The sequence below is a fragment of the Pinus tabuliformis genome, chromosome 1_1 (genome assembly GCF_031772625.1).
Source record: "Pinus tabuliformis cultivar Carrire ecotype Pingquan chromosome 1_1, CPIR1, whole genome shotgun sequence".
In the NCBI taxonomy this organism is placed as follows: domain Eukaryota; kingdom Viridiplantae; phylum Streptophyta; class Pinopsida; order Pinales; family Pinaceae; genus Pinus; species Pinus tabuliformis.
In genome coordinates this window covers 179,426,552-179,444,439 of record NC_142297.1, presented here as the reverse complement: position 1 = coordinate 179,444,439, position 17,888 = coordinate 179,426,552, and positions in this window count along the sequence as shown.

Genomic DNA, 17,888 nt, shown 5'->3' with positions numbered 1-17,888 from the left:
CGCCCCTATCACACTCTAAGGTGTGACAGTGCCTTAGCAACAAACAAGGAAAATTGCTTGAGTATTCTTCTTTATGAAATGTAAATGAAGAGGAAGGATGTAACTAACCTGTGTCTTTCGCTAGTTTGTTGATCCAATCGCTCTTCCCTTTGTTCGCTTCCCGCTGCCTGCTCCCTTACTGGCCCAACTTCACTAAATTCCTGCAAGATCACAGAAGAGAGAAACTACACGAAGATATAGATTTACATTCATAAAAAGCTCAGGATCAGATTAAGCTAAACATGCAAATATAACAAAACATCACTGATATACAAGCATGTAGAAGAAACTCAAATAGTTTTATTGATATGATAAGAAATTCCAAGAGGAGATACAAACAAGTGAGTCCCGATCCAGCATCTACCTCCCAGCAAAGGAATCCCTTCCTCACCTCCAACAAAGCATAAATCACCCAATGTACTAATCTTAATCTCAAACCAACAAAATTCTCTGCAAAGTACAAAATTCCAACCTCTGGATCTCTGGGATGAGGGATCCATATATAGATGTAAGCAGAGAGGATGAGTCAGCTTATGTTTTGACTTGTGGCTTCTCTATGTCAGTTCTTGCTTCCACTTGGAGACTGAGAGCCTCTTACTCATCACTGGTCGAATTCAGTGAGGCAAGTGTCATTGGAGAAGATTCTGGAAGCTTCCATTGTCTCTCCACCTAGTTGAATGACTCTGCCACTTGTCATTTCCCGCTCAACGCACCTGGGTAGTGCATTCAAGTGCGTTGCAACGCACCTAGCCAGTGTATTTGGGTGCTTTGCAACGCAGGCAGCTAGTGGAGCTTCTGAATTGATCCTGATTTGACTAGTTTTGAGCAGTTTCTGGTGGAGAACTTCTGGGAGAAGCTGTCATTGGTTGACCTTGTTCCTTTAGGGGCAGGAACAACACTTTTAGGGACTTTGGATCCCTTGGATTATGGACATTTCATGCTTAGATCTGTAAGGCACAAAAATTTCTATAACAAGCATACAGATGAAAACCCCACACTATCTGTATATTATGATGATTGATAACATGTAACAATACATAGTACAATACTCCTCACAAGTACTCAATACTATCTCCACATGTTACACACAAACTAGCTCAGATATGATGCCTCAAATCTCCTCCACTGTTTGCTTGCCTCCACTGCGCAATCCTGCAAGAGAATAATGATGAATGGCTGAAGAAAACTCGTATTTCCTTGGCTGAGCCATGCAATCCTCATTGGCATTACTCAATCCCACTGATTGTGCAAGATCTCATGCACAACTATAGTCACAACTGATAGCAATCTCAACCTCTAACACCTGTCTCCACTGAACTGTCCATGCACTGAGTTAACTGATGTATTCTTTAGTTGCTTTATGAGTTAATAATTAGTGAATTAATTTAGCAATTAATTCACATCACTCATCACTAGTGTATTCTACAGTTAGACTAAATACAACTAGTTTAACCAAGTCAAACTGAACACAACTCCATCAACTCCACAATCAACTCCACCAAACTCAACCACATGAGTTCTAACTGAAGTCCTGCATGCAATAGCTCAACTGACCCACAAGAAAAGCGTATTTCCTTCTGACAGCTGCATGTGCCACATATGTATCTCAAACTGAAGTACTCCAAGAGGATAAGATAATGTTTGTAGTCCAAATATTATTATGAGCTAATAATATTCGACTGTTCTATTTTTAGCCTGGCAGTCTAAAAATAGAAACTGCCCATATGTCTAAAAATAGAAGTCCATCTATTTTTACCAACATGACCAATCATCCACAAATAACATCCTGCAACTCATATACCATGATCCATATGTCTAAAAATAGACTTTGCACCAAAAATAGCCTGCGGGCCCACTTAGTGAAGGCGACTTCTTTCCACTAAGCTCCATCATCTTGTTGCATTCTCAATAGACCCGGTGTATTAATTGTTTCAACTTTATTTTGTTGGCAAACCAAACATTTCGCCACAAATTTTTGAATATCCAATTTAAGTCCATCCCAAAAAAATTCCTTCTTAACCCTGTGGTAAGTTTTTAAAAATATTGAGTGCCCTCCTAAGGGATAAGTGTGCAATTCCATAAGAATATTTTGTTTTAGTTGGGAATTCTTACAGAGGCATAAGGGATCTTTGTACCATAACGAATCATTTTGCCAGCTAAATTTATTAGACGTACTGGAATCTTGTTGTAACTTTCGAATAAGAGCCCACACTGCTTCGTCATTCTTCCATTCCTCCCTTGCTTCGTTTATCCAATCTGGTTGGATAATAGAAATGGCGCACAACAATGCTTCCACATCCTCATTCTTTCTTGAGAGTGCATCTTCCACCACATTTTGCTTCCCTTTTTTGTGGATGATTTCAAAGTCATAACCCAACATCTTGGTGACCCACTTTTGTTGCTCTTCAGAGGATAATCTTTTTTCTAAAAAGTATTTAAGGCTATCATGATCCGTTTTTACCTTGAAGTGTCTTCCCATTAGGTAGGGTCGCCATTTCTTAAGTGCATGGAGTATTGCCAACATTTCCTTCTCATAAATAGCTTTGTGTAAAAAATTTCCCTTGATTGGACGACTTTCAAAAGCAATGGATCTTTCGTCTTGCATTAAAATAGCACCAATTCCATTTCCTGAAGCATCACATTCCACAATAAAGGTTTTTGTGAAGTCCGGTGTAGCTAAGACCAGTGCTTGGCACATTGCCTCTTTAAGATGTTCGAAGGCATTTGTTGCTTCTGGAGTTCTTGAAAATGCATATTTCTTCAATAATGTTGTTAGAGGTGCTGCTATTCTCCCATAATTCTTAACAAACTTGCGATAATACCCTGTTAACCCAAGAAATCCTCGCAGATGCTTTATGGATGTGGGGATTTTCCATTCCTTAATGGCTTTAATTTTGCTAGGGTCTACCTTAACTCCTTCATGACATACAATATGACCCAGATATTCCACCTCTTGTACTCCAAAGAAACATTTGGATCTTTTTGCATATAATTGTTTCTCCTCCAATAGTTGTAGCACCTTGTCAAGATGTTCAACATGATCCTTCCAAGACTTGCTGTAGATTAGTATATCATCAAAAAATACTAACACAAGTTTTCTAAAGAATGGTTTGAAAATGGAATTCATCAAACCTTGAAATGTTGAAGGTGCATTAGTAAGGCCAAAAGGCATGACCAAAAATTAATAATGACCCTCATGAGTTCTAAATGTTGTTTTCGGAATGTCTTCAGTCTTCATTCTGATTTGATGATATCCTGAATGAAGGACCAACTTGGTGAAGTAAATTGATCCATGAAATTCATCAATGACAAGAATGGGAAACTTATCTTTAATAGTGAGATTGTTGAGCTCCCTATAATTCGGACACATGCGCCATGATCCATCCTTCTTGTGCACTAATGCTACTAGAGTAGAGAAATAACTTTGACTCAGTTGAATTATACCAGCCTCTAGCATTTCTGCAACCATACGTTCAATTTCACTCTTTTGGGCATAGGGATATCTATACGGCCTTATGTTTGGAGGAACACTTCGTGGAATCAAATGAATAGCATGATCATGATCACGAATAGGTGGGAGACCTTTGGGAGTCTCAAATACCTTGGAATGATTGTCCAAGACTTTTTGGAGATATGGAGAAGTAGATGATTCCAATGTGGAAACATCTAGCGAACATGATTGTGCAATTACACCTCTTTGTTCCTTTTTTAGAAGCTTTGTCGTACCGTTAGAGCTGATTATCTTTCCCCGTTTCCCTGCAATACCGCTTAATTCAAATTCCTTTCCTTCCATAGAAAATTTCATGAAAAGTTCTTGAAAATTAAAAGCTATTGTACCTAAGGATTGTAGCCATTGAACTCCTAGTACAACATCAACACCTCCCATTGGAATGGAAATCATTGGGCTAGTCAATACATAATCTCCCAACGATAGCTTGATATTATGGCACTTTCTAGAGCAATTTATTGTTCCTCCATTTGTAACCATCACTTGACACTCTGACGCTGGATATAAGAAGCAATTCAATTCTTTTGCTACCTTACAATGAATAAAATTGTGGGTACTTCCTGAATCAATCAACACTATTACCTTTTTCTTCTTGATTTGTCCTACTATCTTGATGGTTTGAGGAGTGGTAATTCCCGCCAATGCATTACAAGATATGGTCGGATTCATTTCTTCTTTATCTAGGCTTTGTTCCTGGTGTATATCCTCTTCTTTTGACCTATCTTGTTCCTTTTCCTCTTCCTCTTCACAATCTATGTAAAATAATTTCTTCTCAGCACACTTATGACCTTTATTGTATTTGTTATCACAACTGTAACAAATCCCTTTTTCTCTTTTTTCTTCCAATGCTTGTGGTGTCAACCTTATAGGTTGTGGAAGACTAGGGGCAAAAACACTTCCATCTTTATAGTTGTGAGTGGTATGCTTCCTGGTTGCCATAATTTTGCTTTCCATTTTTCTTGCTAACCTGAATGCCTTCTCTAATGAATCAGGTTCCCAAAGGCGAACATCATGTCAGATATTATCCTTTGAAGTCCCTATGAACACATCAATCCTATGCTCCTCTGGAATATTTTTTACCCTTATGTTCAATTTTTAGAACTCTTCAATGTGCTCCATTATTGAACCCTTTTGTTTGAGACTTATCAATTGGCTAAAAAAAGTGTTTCTTTTTGTATCCTCATAATGTGCTATTAATTCTTCTGTAAAAATTGCCCAAATGATAATTTTTTTACGAGAGCAAAGCCATTGATACCATACAAACTAATTTGGTTCCAAATATAAAGTTTCAATACGTACCTTTTGTGAGTTTTGCACATTATTGAGATCGAAAAATTGCTCCATCTGTAATATCCATGTTGTGGGATCCTTACCATCAAACTTCCTCATATCAATTTTTAGAATATGGTGGGTCTTCAATCCCACATTAGAGTCTATGAAATCATGATTAAAATTTCTTTTGTTCACATCATAAGTTTCCTTTACTACCTTTTCACTATTAGTAAGTATTTCTTGTAGAAAAAGTTTCAAATTTGTCTTCAAATCTACCATGTCTGTCTTCAAATTTGTCTTCAAATCTACCATGTCTGTCTTCAAATCTCTCTTCAAATCATCCATCTTAGCTTCCACGTCCTTTATCTTAGATTCCACGCCATTTATCTTAGCTTTAGTTAGCTTTTGTGAGAGTGACATTTGTTGCACTTTGTCTTGTAATTTTGATATATCATGTAGCATTTCTTCCTCTTTTTCATGAGTCATGCTAGAGCTTTTAGGTTGCTTACTAGGTGTTTGCATTTTTTTTCCTCAGGGCATCATTTACCGATAATAATGCTCTACTATGCCCTTTGAATTCCTTCAAAATAAATTTTCAAACCAAGCTTAAGCAAAAATTTAAAAGAATCTACACACCTTTTTTCACTTTGTAGGAGCTCGATATTGCCTCTAATGTATCTCTGTACTTTTGGATCATCTAATTCTAAAATTACGTCCTACAGTAGCCCTCTATGTCCTCTTTCCAATGCCACTAGTCTGATCCAAATTGGATTCTCCAAGGAAGAGTTATGCAAAATCTCCCACAGTGACCTGATTAAAGACTAGTTCAGTAGAGCGAACTTGTACGACGTGCCACGAGCCACTATTTTGACTTTTGGCTCTGAAGAATATATACAAGAAACTACAGTACGTCCTATTTCTACACCTTCTGATGAATTTTCAATCCGATGCTCAGAGAAAGTTATGATGATTTTCCCCAGGTCACCTGTTTGGAATGTAATTCAGGAGTCTGCAAAAACACCAACTTCCTCAGATCATATCTCCGCAAATATAGCGCGAAAAGATCTGAAATTCAGATCTAAGGTTCAGCGCGGTTTTTTCTAAAATGGGTTTTTTTTAGCTTCTGAAATGTTGTAGAAAAAAATTTATAGTGAAAATTCCACGATGACCTATTTGGAGCAACGAAACCCTAGAATCCAAAGCTCTGATACCAAATGTTATGAAACCAGCTCAAGAAAAGATAGAAAAGATAGATCAACGCCTTAGAATTCAGCCTCTTCGAGGGGGCAACCTCCTTTACATTACATAAATGAACAATTCTTGTATGATTCAAATGACAAAACCTCCTTTCTATATATAGGAGTCTAAGGAGTCACAATATAACCCATTCGACCTAACAATAATAATATAAAGCCACAAAAATAACAATAGAGGGATTCTATGGGGCACAGTAATAACAATATGGGGACAATAGGGGCACAACAATATTAATAAGCGATGAAACAACAATAGTAATGGGGTAATCACTAGTATTATAGGGACCCAACAGTCAAGTTTAGAGTTGGTTGTGAGCCAGTTTTCAGTTAGTATTGAATCATTTTTCTTTAAAAAATTGTAAGAAAAAGGGGGTTTTCCCTTGTTTTAGTCTTCTGTTTGTTTGACCGTATTGCCCAATGGATGAGACACTTGGTCTACGGTGTTCTTGACACCTCCAAGGAGCTGCCATCCCCAATAAGGCCAATGTTAGTGTAAGTATCTGCATACTTCCATCAGGGATCAAATTTTCTCTTTGCATTTTCATTTTAGGGGGCTCATACTGAAAATTATTACATCATTTCATTAGATCATGTAAAACTGATCCACTGATGGTTGTCTTCTCTTCATAAAATATCATTTCTCCCTCATAAAGTATACTTGCTAACCCTTCTTCAGGTTGTCTTCAGTTATGGTTTCATGGTCAATTTGCAATCATGCTTTCATTAGGTCATAGAGTATGTTCCATTAGGTCTTAGGGTTTAATTTCCAAGGTCAAAAGCATGATTTAAAAGTGTAAACAAAGGGCAGCAAGGGTATGAAGATGATAAATAAGTCAAGTATGATGGCTAGTAAGTCATAGCCACTATATAATTATCTGTAAACTATTGTAATTTTCATCTCAAAAAACATGTTTTTGAGGTGAAAATAGAGTATTTTGATTTAATTCGTATTTCTTATGTAATTTTTAGTCACTTTATGTAATAAACAATCTCGGCTGCACCAAAGAATACCTCCTTGCTGCAAGACAAAAAAACACGACAAAAATTAGTTCAAGTTGAGCATTATCCACCTGAAAGGAAACAAAGAAGGAAAGGCATTAAAAACAGAGTTTTCAAAAAGGTTAACAAATATTAGAAAGTGGGGTTTTCAAGTGAAAAATCACAATCTACTCCTATATAAGGTCTCACATTTAATTTTCAAGTTCATCATTCTCATTTGGCTTTGGAGTCAAAAAGTGAGGAAAAGAGGAAAGGTTGAGTGAGTTTTGGGCAAAGGAGAAGTGGCGTTGTGCTTCTCGAGGTTGGCAGTGCATGTTTGGAGCATTGGTGAAGTAGCGTTGCGCTTCTATAGTCTGGTGCTACGCATTTCAGGTAGGAGAGTTGGCACTGCACTTTGATAGGTTTGTGTTGTGCGTCTGGGCTCGGTGCTACACGTCTGGAGGTTTCCGCAATGCAAAATTACACTGCGCTGCGCGTTGAGGAGTGGCATTGCACGTCTGTAGTTAGTGTTGCGTGCTGAGCAGCAAAGACCAAAAAGCCTCCAAACTTCATAAAAACTTCCAAAGAACCCTCTCATCTCTTAAACAAGTAAGTGCACTCCCTCTACCTCATCATTGAAGTTGCAATTGAATTGTTCGAAGGAATTTACCATGACAAATGTGAAACCCTGGTTTCTCCCTCAATGACATTCTAGAAACCCTAATGCCCTCTATTTTTCCCACCACTTGTCACTAGAACCCTAAACCCCTTCCCTACATCAATCCATAATTCTATACCCCCTCATCCTTCATCCCACAAGTTACATTTCAAAAAAGGGCCCAAACCCCTCTCCCTCACTTTCATAATTCATACCCTTCCCTTCATTTTCTAGCCTACCAAAATACCTCACAAGGTCATCTCCCATCCCCTCACTCCTAAATCACTCCTACTCATTCCCTTTATCCATTTTCTTGGATTGTAAAACCTCAAACCTTGCAAACATGAACAGAGAAGACTAAGACTATGAGGAGGAGGAAAACAAAGGCAGTGATAGTTCGATAGATAGACCTCGGCATCAGAGAAAACCACACAAGGGAGGCAGAATTATTAAGGAGGAGCCATCAAACCTCAGAGAATTGTAGGCCTCTCAGTTAGCTGTCACTTGTTTCATACATCTAGGGTGCTATGAGTTCTATGAGTAGGTAGAGAGAGTTCAGAAAAACCCTGAGCTCACCAAGCTTTTTGTAGCCCATATTTAGGACAACAAGGTGACTCTTGCTGGCGTGACATATACAGTTTCACCTTCCATTATTTCGGGTGCAACCAAGATTCCAAATGTAGGGGAGAAGTGGTACAAGGCACGGGACTTGGATGAACACTATTATGAGCCTTATATTAAACCCAGGTACAAAAATGAGGTGAAAAGACTTTTTCCTTTCAGATTTCTTGAAGACAAGTATGTCCCAATGATGAAAATCATTATTAAATATTTTACTTATGAGGGCAGATTTTCTAAACTGTACACCTATCACATCAGGCTTCTCATGCATTTTACCAGGGTGAGGATGTTAAGTGTCCCTTATTTCTTGTTCAGGAATATTGAGAAAATGGCCAACTTTGTACAGAAAAATCCATACCCTTAGCAGATGAGTAGTCTTTATCATTATTCTCTGATCAAGATGATTGTGCTTCATCATCTTAGCCTCCTCAACATATCTTGGGAGACATTTATTTCTCATGACATATTCAGGGGTCCTAAAATTCCTCCACTAGTATCCCAAGAATTAGGAGGACCTTCTAGCAGTGCTCAGGTGAAGACAAATGAGAAGGCCAAAGAGACTAGAGCTAGTGAGGTTCCTGGGACTTACATGACATATCATAGGGGCACAAGGAGATTGTTTGGAGCTGATAGGTGAGTGTTTGCTCCATGGGATGTGGAAGGGTCCTTGCCTTCTTCATCAACCCATAGGAAAATGCTTGCTCCATAGGATGTGGAAGGGGCTTTGCCTTCTTCATCAACACAGTAGGTACAGGTGCAGCAGCTGCACAAAGGGAAGGAAAAGATGTTGGAGGAAAGTTTTGATGATGAGGAGAAAGAGAGAGACTTTGATTTGACAGAGCATGATGAGTCAGAGCAGCGTTATACTCATCATGGCATGGAAATAATTGACTTAGAGGCTCAGGATGAAGAAACAATAAAGGACATCATCATACAGGAAAAGGAGGCTCAAGTCCAAGTGTTGATGGACAATTTGGAGAGGGCCAAGTATGTCATCACATATTTGTAACAAGAGAACAAGTAGTTGAGTGACAAGCAGGTCCTCATGGAGCTAGAACTTCTCACGGTAAAATGACAAGGTGACAAGGAGGCACCGGTCACTTTGTCTCCTATTGAGAAGGAAATTGAGGATGATAAAGAAACCTAGCTTGAGAGGGTCAATTTACACCTAGAGAATTTTTTGCGGAAGGGCAATAGGGATAACCATATGATCAGGCACATGGCCTACCATTACAGGACTCGAAACAAAATTTGCAACATGAGGGTCAAAAAGATGAAAGCTAGGCTAAGGCAGGCTCTAAAAGGAAAAAAAGAGGAGGATTGGCTTAGGTTTCTTGTTGAAGCTTCCTTGGCTCATCAGGATGCTTTATGGTGGTGTTGCTCACCAATTTTGGTCAGGTTTGGAGAAGATTTTGTTTTTTGTAAATTTTGGAAATTGCACACACAAAAAATCTCGCTCAACGCACAGCACCACTGGCACCGCACTTTTCCTAGGGGAACCCAATGCACAAATGGCTTACATTTTTGGATTCAGAGCGATGAATACATGCACCCTATGGAGTTGCTAAGTTTTTTGGGCAGAATGGGTCCACCAAAAGGTCAAGAAACACCCTACAAATTACCTTTCTTCCACTTTTTGGACACACAAAAGCAGTCTTGGGAGAATCAACGTTTGAGGGGTCAAATGAGCTTCAAATGAAGAAATTATAGGTGTTTTGGAAATGATACTTGCAGAACTTTCCAATGAGCTAGCATGAACTCAATTTGGATGTCAAAAAGGCCTCTAGAAGGGACCTGAAAGTGGCACTATGCGTTGGACCAGTGGCACTACGCGTAGGGCAAATTTTGCACAGGATGGCTATTTTTCTATGTTTTGACTGTGTTCATGGATTTTCTCTCATGGAGGTTGATTTACTATGGTAAATCATGACTTGGATTGTAAATATGATGGATAATTAGTAGTAGAGGGTAGATTCATTACATTAAAAGTCAATTTGAGCTCAAATGAATCATTTTTTCACTTTTAGAGGCAAGTTGTTAAGATGCCTATATTCCTGTTTCTTGTTCAGTGTTGGTTAGATTAACTCCTCATATTAGGGATTCGACCCCTGAGGATAGGAGGAGGTTGAAACAAATCCTATATCTTCTTCTTCTTTCTCATTGTAAAGGTTTGGACTCAGCTGGATGCTCATACCTTGATTGTACATCATTTTGTAGCAGTTTAGTAGGATATTAATAAGAATTGCAACTATTTTTCTGGGATCCATGTGGTATGGAAATTTAGTACAATTTCTTCTCTTTTGATCATATTTTAGTATATTTTATGTATTTCGTTAATTATTTCATTTCTTCTAAGTGAATGTTTTCGAGTTGATAGGCAAAATTCATTACATCAATGCTCTGCTTTGGGAAAATATTCATCGTTATATGTTTTCTACAATTTGGGAAGGATCCATGATAATCACATGATCTTCCTAGCCTCTCACCAGTATTAAACACCTTATCCATCAAGCCCTAGAGTAATAAAACTTATGCCTACCTTGCCCCATTGAACACCCTGCAATTTTGACCTAATTCCCTAGCCCTAAACTGTCTAGCTCCTCCTGATCCAGCAAAACCCCTTCAAAATCCAATCAAAACTTCGTGCTACTATACCTAGCCTAAAATCCTTTCCCTGATCCAATCATCTTAGCTGAGATCCTTATGGACAGAGCCCTCTCCCAGCCTAGTAGGGCTAGCTACTTGGCTAAGCGTGGTTTGTGGTTACCCTGGCATTGCCCTCCTTCAGCCTGAGGTTCAATCCAAGTGATAACACTAGGTATGGTCAATTATCCTCCCATTTCTTGGATATTTTTTCCTACTAGCCTCTCCGGCAAGCCATATGCACATTTCATATCGTAGACCTTTGATACCATATCTTCAAACGTTCTACTGTATGTCCACATAGTCCCCATGTTTGACTTAGTCGGTGAGAATGATTCTAGACCTCCTCTAGTAGTTCATTCTCATTTTCCTCTTCCCTTTATTCTTCACCAAGAACCATCGTTCCAAGAAGCGTTGAGGCCATCTTTAGACAAGTAAGCCCCCTTTCTTGAAATTCATAGATCCCAATTCTGATGGTCGGTTTATCCGTTTCAATCTCCATAATATTTAGGGCCTTCTCCTCTAAAATGGGAGAGAAAACGTCCTTTCATAGAAAAATCCCCAATTTTTATGTTGCCCATTGCGACTAGATCATAGCTCAATTTGATGAACCATCAGCACTATTGTAAATCTCTCATCGAGATCTATAATGGGTCTTCCTCAATTTTTAATGATTTGACACTTCACCAGGAAGCCATTTTTCCATGAAAGGTCACTTCCTCAACTCTCAAAATTGAATTTCATTATAAAGCGACACTTGTACTTTGAGGTCCACCTCCTCATGATACTTTTCATACCATATGTCTATTTTCATCATGAGTAACCATCATTTACTCATGTTTTGATGGTCCCCACCGAGCCTAGTCTGTGTGGCAGCGTCATCGAGTCACCCTTGTTTAGAGCATCCACGATGAGTCACCCTTGCATTCTTTGAGTATATTTCATGTCCCATTATATCATGCCATAGTATTCCATCCATATTTTCATAATGTTCATCCTGTGTTTCCCATTTTGGCCTCCATCCATGATATCCCCATCCCCTCCAAGTTGAGTCAGTCATTATCAAATCAACCATATACTTTATGCTCAGACAAGGGAAGTCACTTATTTTTCCCTCAGTGCCACTATTCCCATGATCCCTAGTCTCAATCCATCAGTCAAATTACTATTTTCCCTCGTGCTTTAGTCGAGGATCCTCATTTCCTCATCTATCGCGGGCCCTATTATGTCGACATCATCTCATTTATCCTAGAGGAATGACCTAGAGGGCATTGTATCTTGGTTCCAACTTCCATTCTTGTTTGGTGCCTTGGATCGATCATAGCGTCTCATTATTTCCCTTTTAATTGTACATTTCATGCTCATGATCCATACACTTGATGGTCCAGTGATGCAACAGATAGTACCAGTGATTCCCAGGTGTGTGTGAGACGTTTCAGACCTTTTGAGGGGGTGGCCCTTCAGGTAGGCCCCCACATGTCCAGATGCATTTCTACTATTCTACAGCCTCAAGTGCAGTTCCACGGAGTTGATGGGTTCGGTTCCTATCGATCACGGTGTTCATAGCATGCACATCTCCTCCAGGTGATCCATTCAGTTTTGCAGAGCCCTTCCTTGTTCAGCAAGGCTTCTCCAGTTGTTCTACTATCCCTCCCACCCATTTTTTGAGGGAAGGGGCTTTGTATCTCATGTACCCAAATATTATTGTATTCATTCCTGTCTCATGTTTTTCTATGTGTAATATGTATATGGGACACATTGTATTATTTTATGGCTCTGTTATGCCAGCATGTCATGTACCATTTAGCATGTATTTCATTGCTCAATTTTATATTTATGGGTGAACCATTATTTTTGTAATAAGCTATCTCAGTGGGTATGGGGATGCCTCTCCCACCTCATTGAGGTCCGGTGCCACAACATAAAAGGATAATTTCATTAGTCTCGCCCCCTCTGTCCTTATCCTCTTTCAATTCATCTCTCTCTCTCTCTCTCTCTCTCTCTCTCTCCCCCCCCTGTGTTATCTAAGTGATTGTGGCTTTACAACGTACTTCAATAATAAGTTTTTCTCTTAACACTCGTACATTGGGGGGGCAATCTATTATCACCAAAAAATGTATCATATAGCCTAATTTACTATATGGATCGAAGTACACTATGTAAAGCCAATTTTACCATAGTAAAATTTCTTTTACTATGAGAAATTACTTAATAAACCACCTTTGTTAAGTAATTTATAGTTAAACCCATGAAGAATAATTAAATAAATCACTATTTATTTGATTTTCTTCTAGGAATAATTAATTAAACCATTGTTTTATTATTATTCCTTGTCATATTTGACCCAATCATGAAAAGTAAATAGATAAATCATTAATTGTCTTATTTTTCTACAAGAATAATTAATTAATCACTAATTAATTATTATTCTTTGTCAAATTTGACTAAATCACTTAGGAATAATTAAATAAATCCTTATTTGTTTATTATTCCTTAACTAATTTGAAGATAAATAAATCATTTATTTATTTATTATTTCTAAATAAAAGTTTAAATACTTTTTCCCGCCTAACCAAATATAATAAAATATTCCAAGCGGTTATTCCAAGAATGGGATCAATAATATTTTATTATTGCTCATTATTCGAGGATAACTTAATATTTTGTTATAAATAGAAGGGTTTTCCATTCATTATTCACTTTTGATTATTTTCATTGTTGCACTCACTCTTGTAACTCTGATTATTTTCATTGTTACACACCATATTTTTGTTGGTTTTTCACATTATAGAGGAGAGAGACTCTACACAAGCTGAAGAGGTTTGAGGATAGCCAAGAACCCATCCCATAGAGGGGGACTAGTTACATTTATTTGTTCCCTTCAAAGGTGTTATAATAAAATTATTCTTTACATATCTGGTTTCCATTGGATGATTGGAGTTATTACTCTTTCTTTTTGTTGTTTAACTATGATTGTCGCATAGATCCAGACTTTGGCAAGTTTTGTTTCTATTAGTTGTTGCAGATCTACAATGTTTAGCAGCCATATATATTGTTGAGATTGTTTGTCATCCACAATCTTAAGTGGGTTCTTTTCGTACATATTTGAGAAGAAAACACTACAACAGGGTTTGTTCTCACTCAAAAGGATTATTAAGGAAATGAACAACCTATCTCCTTTATCAGTACAAAAATGCAAAGATGAGAATCAAATTATCCATATATGGATTAGAAATATTATACCATGTACAAGGTGGGTAAGCATTTTACGCCATATTTTTTTTAAAATCATTTTATAGTTTTTGTTCCTCATCTCACAATTAGTTCTCTATTTGTGCAATAGGAACTAGGGGAATGAAGAGACAATTGGATGACTTTCCTACAAGAATATGACGTGGAATTCAATATTTCTTATATAGTCAAATTTCATGGCCTATGTAAGCTTGTTGTTGAAGCCATGGACTCCCATGAAGAATAAATGTTAGGATGGAAGCAAGAAATTGAAATGTATAATAATGATTATGTAACCTGATCAAATACACCATCCTCTAGATACGAAGAAATAAGGAAATATTTGGAGTAGGAAATTTTACCATTTCATTTATTAGCAAAACAGAAAAAGGATATCTGATTGAAGGCTCTATCATATCAGTTTTCCATGGAGTATTATTTCTAAAACATCACAATGGAGCTTTGTTGGGATGTTTAGAAACTCCTTACTCTAAGAAGGTCTTGAAAGAGCTTCATGATGGAACAAGAGGAGGACATTATGTTGGTGACACAACAACACACACAGTTATGAGAGTGGGTTATTATTTCCTTACATCGTTGGATGATCATGCATATGCATGAAATTGTTCCATTTTATCAAAAGTGTATTGTTAGAGAAAAATGATTAGCCACCCTGCTACAACCCATTGCAGCTGAAGAACCATTTCAACAATGGGGCTTAGATGTTATTGGAGAAATCACTCCTCATTCCTTAAAGAAACACAGATACATTCTCAAAACAATGGATTATTTTACAAGGTGGTTCAAAGTTTTTCCCTTTAGGCAAGTGAACAACTAGGAGATAATGCAATTTCTCAATCAAAATATCAGTACCAGGTTTGGCATTCAAATATCACTTGTCTTTGATAATGCTTTGTATTTCTCATCATTAATATTATATGATTTTACTTTGGAAAATGGGATTATGTTGAAACATGCTGCCAATTACTATCCCCAAGGCAATGGACTAGCCAAATCCACAAATAAAATGTTAATCTACATCATTAAGAAGTTTTTCCTCACCTAATAGAGAAATTGGCATAATGCTTGAACAAATTATCTTTGGGTTGATTGTGTTACTCCTAAACCTTGTCTTGGAACTTCTCCTTACTTCCTTGTATGTGGAAAGGAACCAATATTGCCACCCAATATATACCTACCTTCTTTACATTTATCTCAAGAGTCTCGCAGCATGTGATTCCTGATTATGAAAAGTAGGATTAACACTCTTTTAAAGTTATAGGAAGAAAGGCTTGGGAAATTTTTTCCTCCCATCAGAAGCGTATCAAAAGATGGTTCCATAAGAAATCTGCAAGTGATAGGGTGTTCAGTGTGGGATACTTTATCTTGAATTGGGATAAATCCCATGAAGATAAGGGGAATCACACCAAATTCCAATCCTAGTGGATTGGTCCCTATCAAATCCAAGAGAAACTTGGCCTACATACTTACCGTTTTCAAATCTTAGATGGGAATATCGATTCCCTTCCCATGAATGGCCAAGATATGAAGTTCTATTTTTGTTAGAAGTTCTTGCAACTTCTATCCCTTTTGTATATATTATATTTATGTCATATTTCATTTCAATCCTTTTATTTCCTATCACTTCCTTATGCATTTTATTTTCATTTTTTCCCACAAGTATTTGTACATAAATAAAGGCCATGTATATAAATAAAATTCCTTGGGACATTGTTAATAATTCAAATGTCATAAAGAGACTGTGGTAACTAATTAAACATTGGCTAAAATTAGATTTCTTTACATTGTTTAGCCTTGAACGTATTTTTGAAGTTAATTATATTCAAAAGGAAAATATGACTTTGACTATGTGGAGAATTCTAGTCAACTAGAATAGCCCACATCCTTAACAAGATATTTGCTAGCCAAATTGGTTATAATTCAGATGGTGTTCTAATCAAGTTGACCTAATGATTAGAGAAGGGAAAAAGAGAAAACACACGGTGAGAAAACCCATTTCAAAAAATATTAAAGTATTTGAAACACCTTAGTGCAATGAATGCCCAATTATGCAAATTGCATCAAAATAAATTAATATGAAAAGGTAAAGGCATGAGAAATACTTCCTGAATAGATAGGTGATGTAAGAAACTTCATCGAGGCTATGGAAACTTGTTGGAAGCGAAGAAAATCTTGTTCTTTCTTGAGTGACTTCGTCAAGGCTATGGAAAATCACTGGCAGTGAAGCAACACCCGAGACTCATAAAAAAAATACAAACATTTTTAGCTCACATATTCACTATCTTTATCCGCTATCAAAACCATTAGTGTTGACTCCTAACTTATAAATCCTATTAGAAGCAAGCCAATCAAAGTGACATAGAGACTACATCATGACTACAGTTGAATAGTGAGACTAGTGGAATTTGTAAGTCCAAGAAAATACTTCATGTTGGTTATACTTCATATTAAGTAAGGAATAAATAGATATTCTAAGGTCCTACCCATGAATCACCAATTTTTGTAGCCCCTATAACAGCCACAAATTTTTGACACTTTTAAAATTTGGAGTCCCCTCCTAATTTGCACTTTCTTAGACTTTTTCCTATGAATCCCTAAAACTTCACCTCCCCTTTGACTTGACCCTAATCACATCGCATCCTTGTAGAATTAGCTATAATCCTTGAAAGACTTATGCCTCTTGTCACTGGTTGTAAGTTATAATCACAATTTGTAGTGATACCCTACTTATCTTCTAGAGGTGCAACTTATGACCAAGACTATAGAAGATTATCCCGAGTCACAATTCGTAGCATCAGTTCTGTTATCACCCAGGTTGTTCCCTATGACTCCCAAGGGAATACGGCTGGGGTAACCACTAACCAATCTTTGGATCACAGTTTCTAGCCAAACTGCAATCAGAGAGGGCTCTCTCTTTAAGATTTGTCTCTGTTATGATGGTGTTTTAGGCTAGGTATTATGCTCAGGTTTTGGTTTATGTTTTGGTTGAAGGATTTCTTTCAGGGCTTAAGATGTAGTGTTTAGAGAGTAATATATCATTGGGCAATGGAGTCTGGAGTTGTGAAATGCTTTGAAATGTAGGATTGGTGGTGCTCAAACTGCAGGGCCAATTGATTATCTCAGACAAACAAATTTAACTTATGGTGAGGCATGTCAGCTAACAGAAAGCATTTAAGAATTCTCTATTAAGATGGTGATGTAAAAGTGAAACACATTGCACAGGAGCAAACTTGAATTCTTGAGACAAAGGTCACTGTGAAAGATGTATTCTGAAAGTGCAGCAATTAAGAGTTACACTTATCAAGATTACAGCTGAAGAAAACATTCATTAACAACACAGATTGAACCCAGGGTATTTCTTGAATAAATCCTGAAAGTTATTCTTTTTCCTTGTTGCTAAACATTCAGAAATTAGAAACATATATGGATTTTAACAAATCAAAAATGCATAACAGAGAGAGTTACAGAGACTTATTGTATTGTGTAATACACAGGAATCCAACAGTTCTCAACAGACACCAGAACGCATTCAACACCTCAGAAATCCGAGAAATTCCATCACTTTCTTTATTAAACTTCTGAAAGGATTACAGCATAAGAACTTCTTCAGGAGAAATCAACAACAACCCTTGCAAACTCATGCGAAGGGGATTTTATAGAA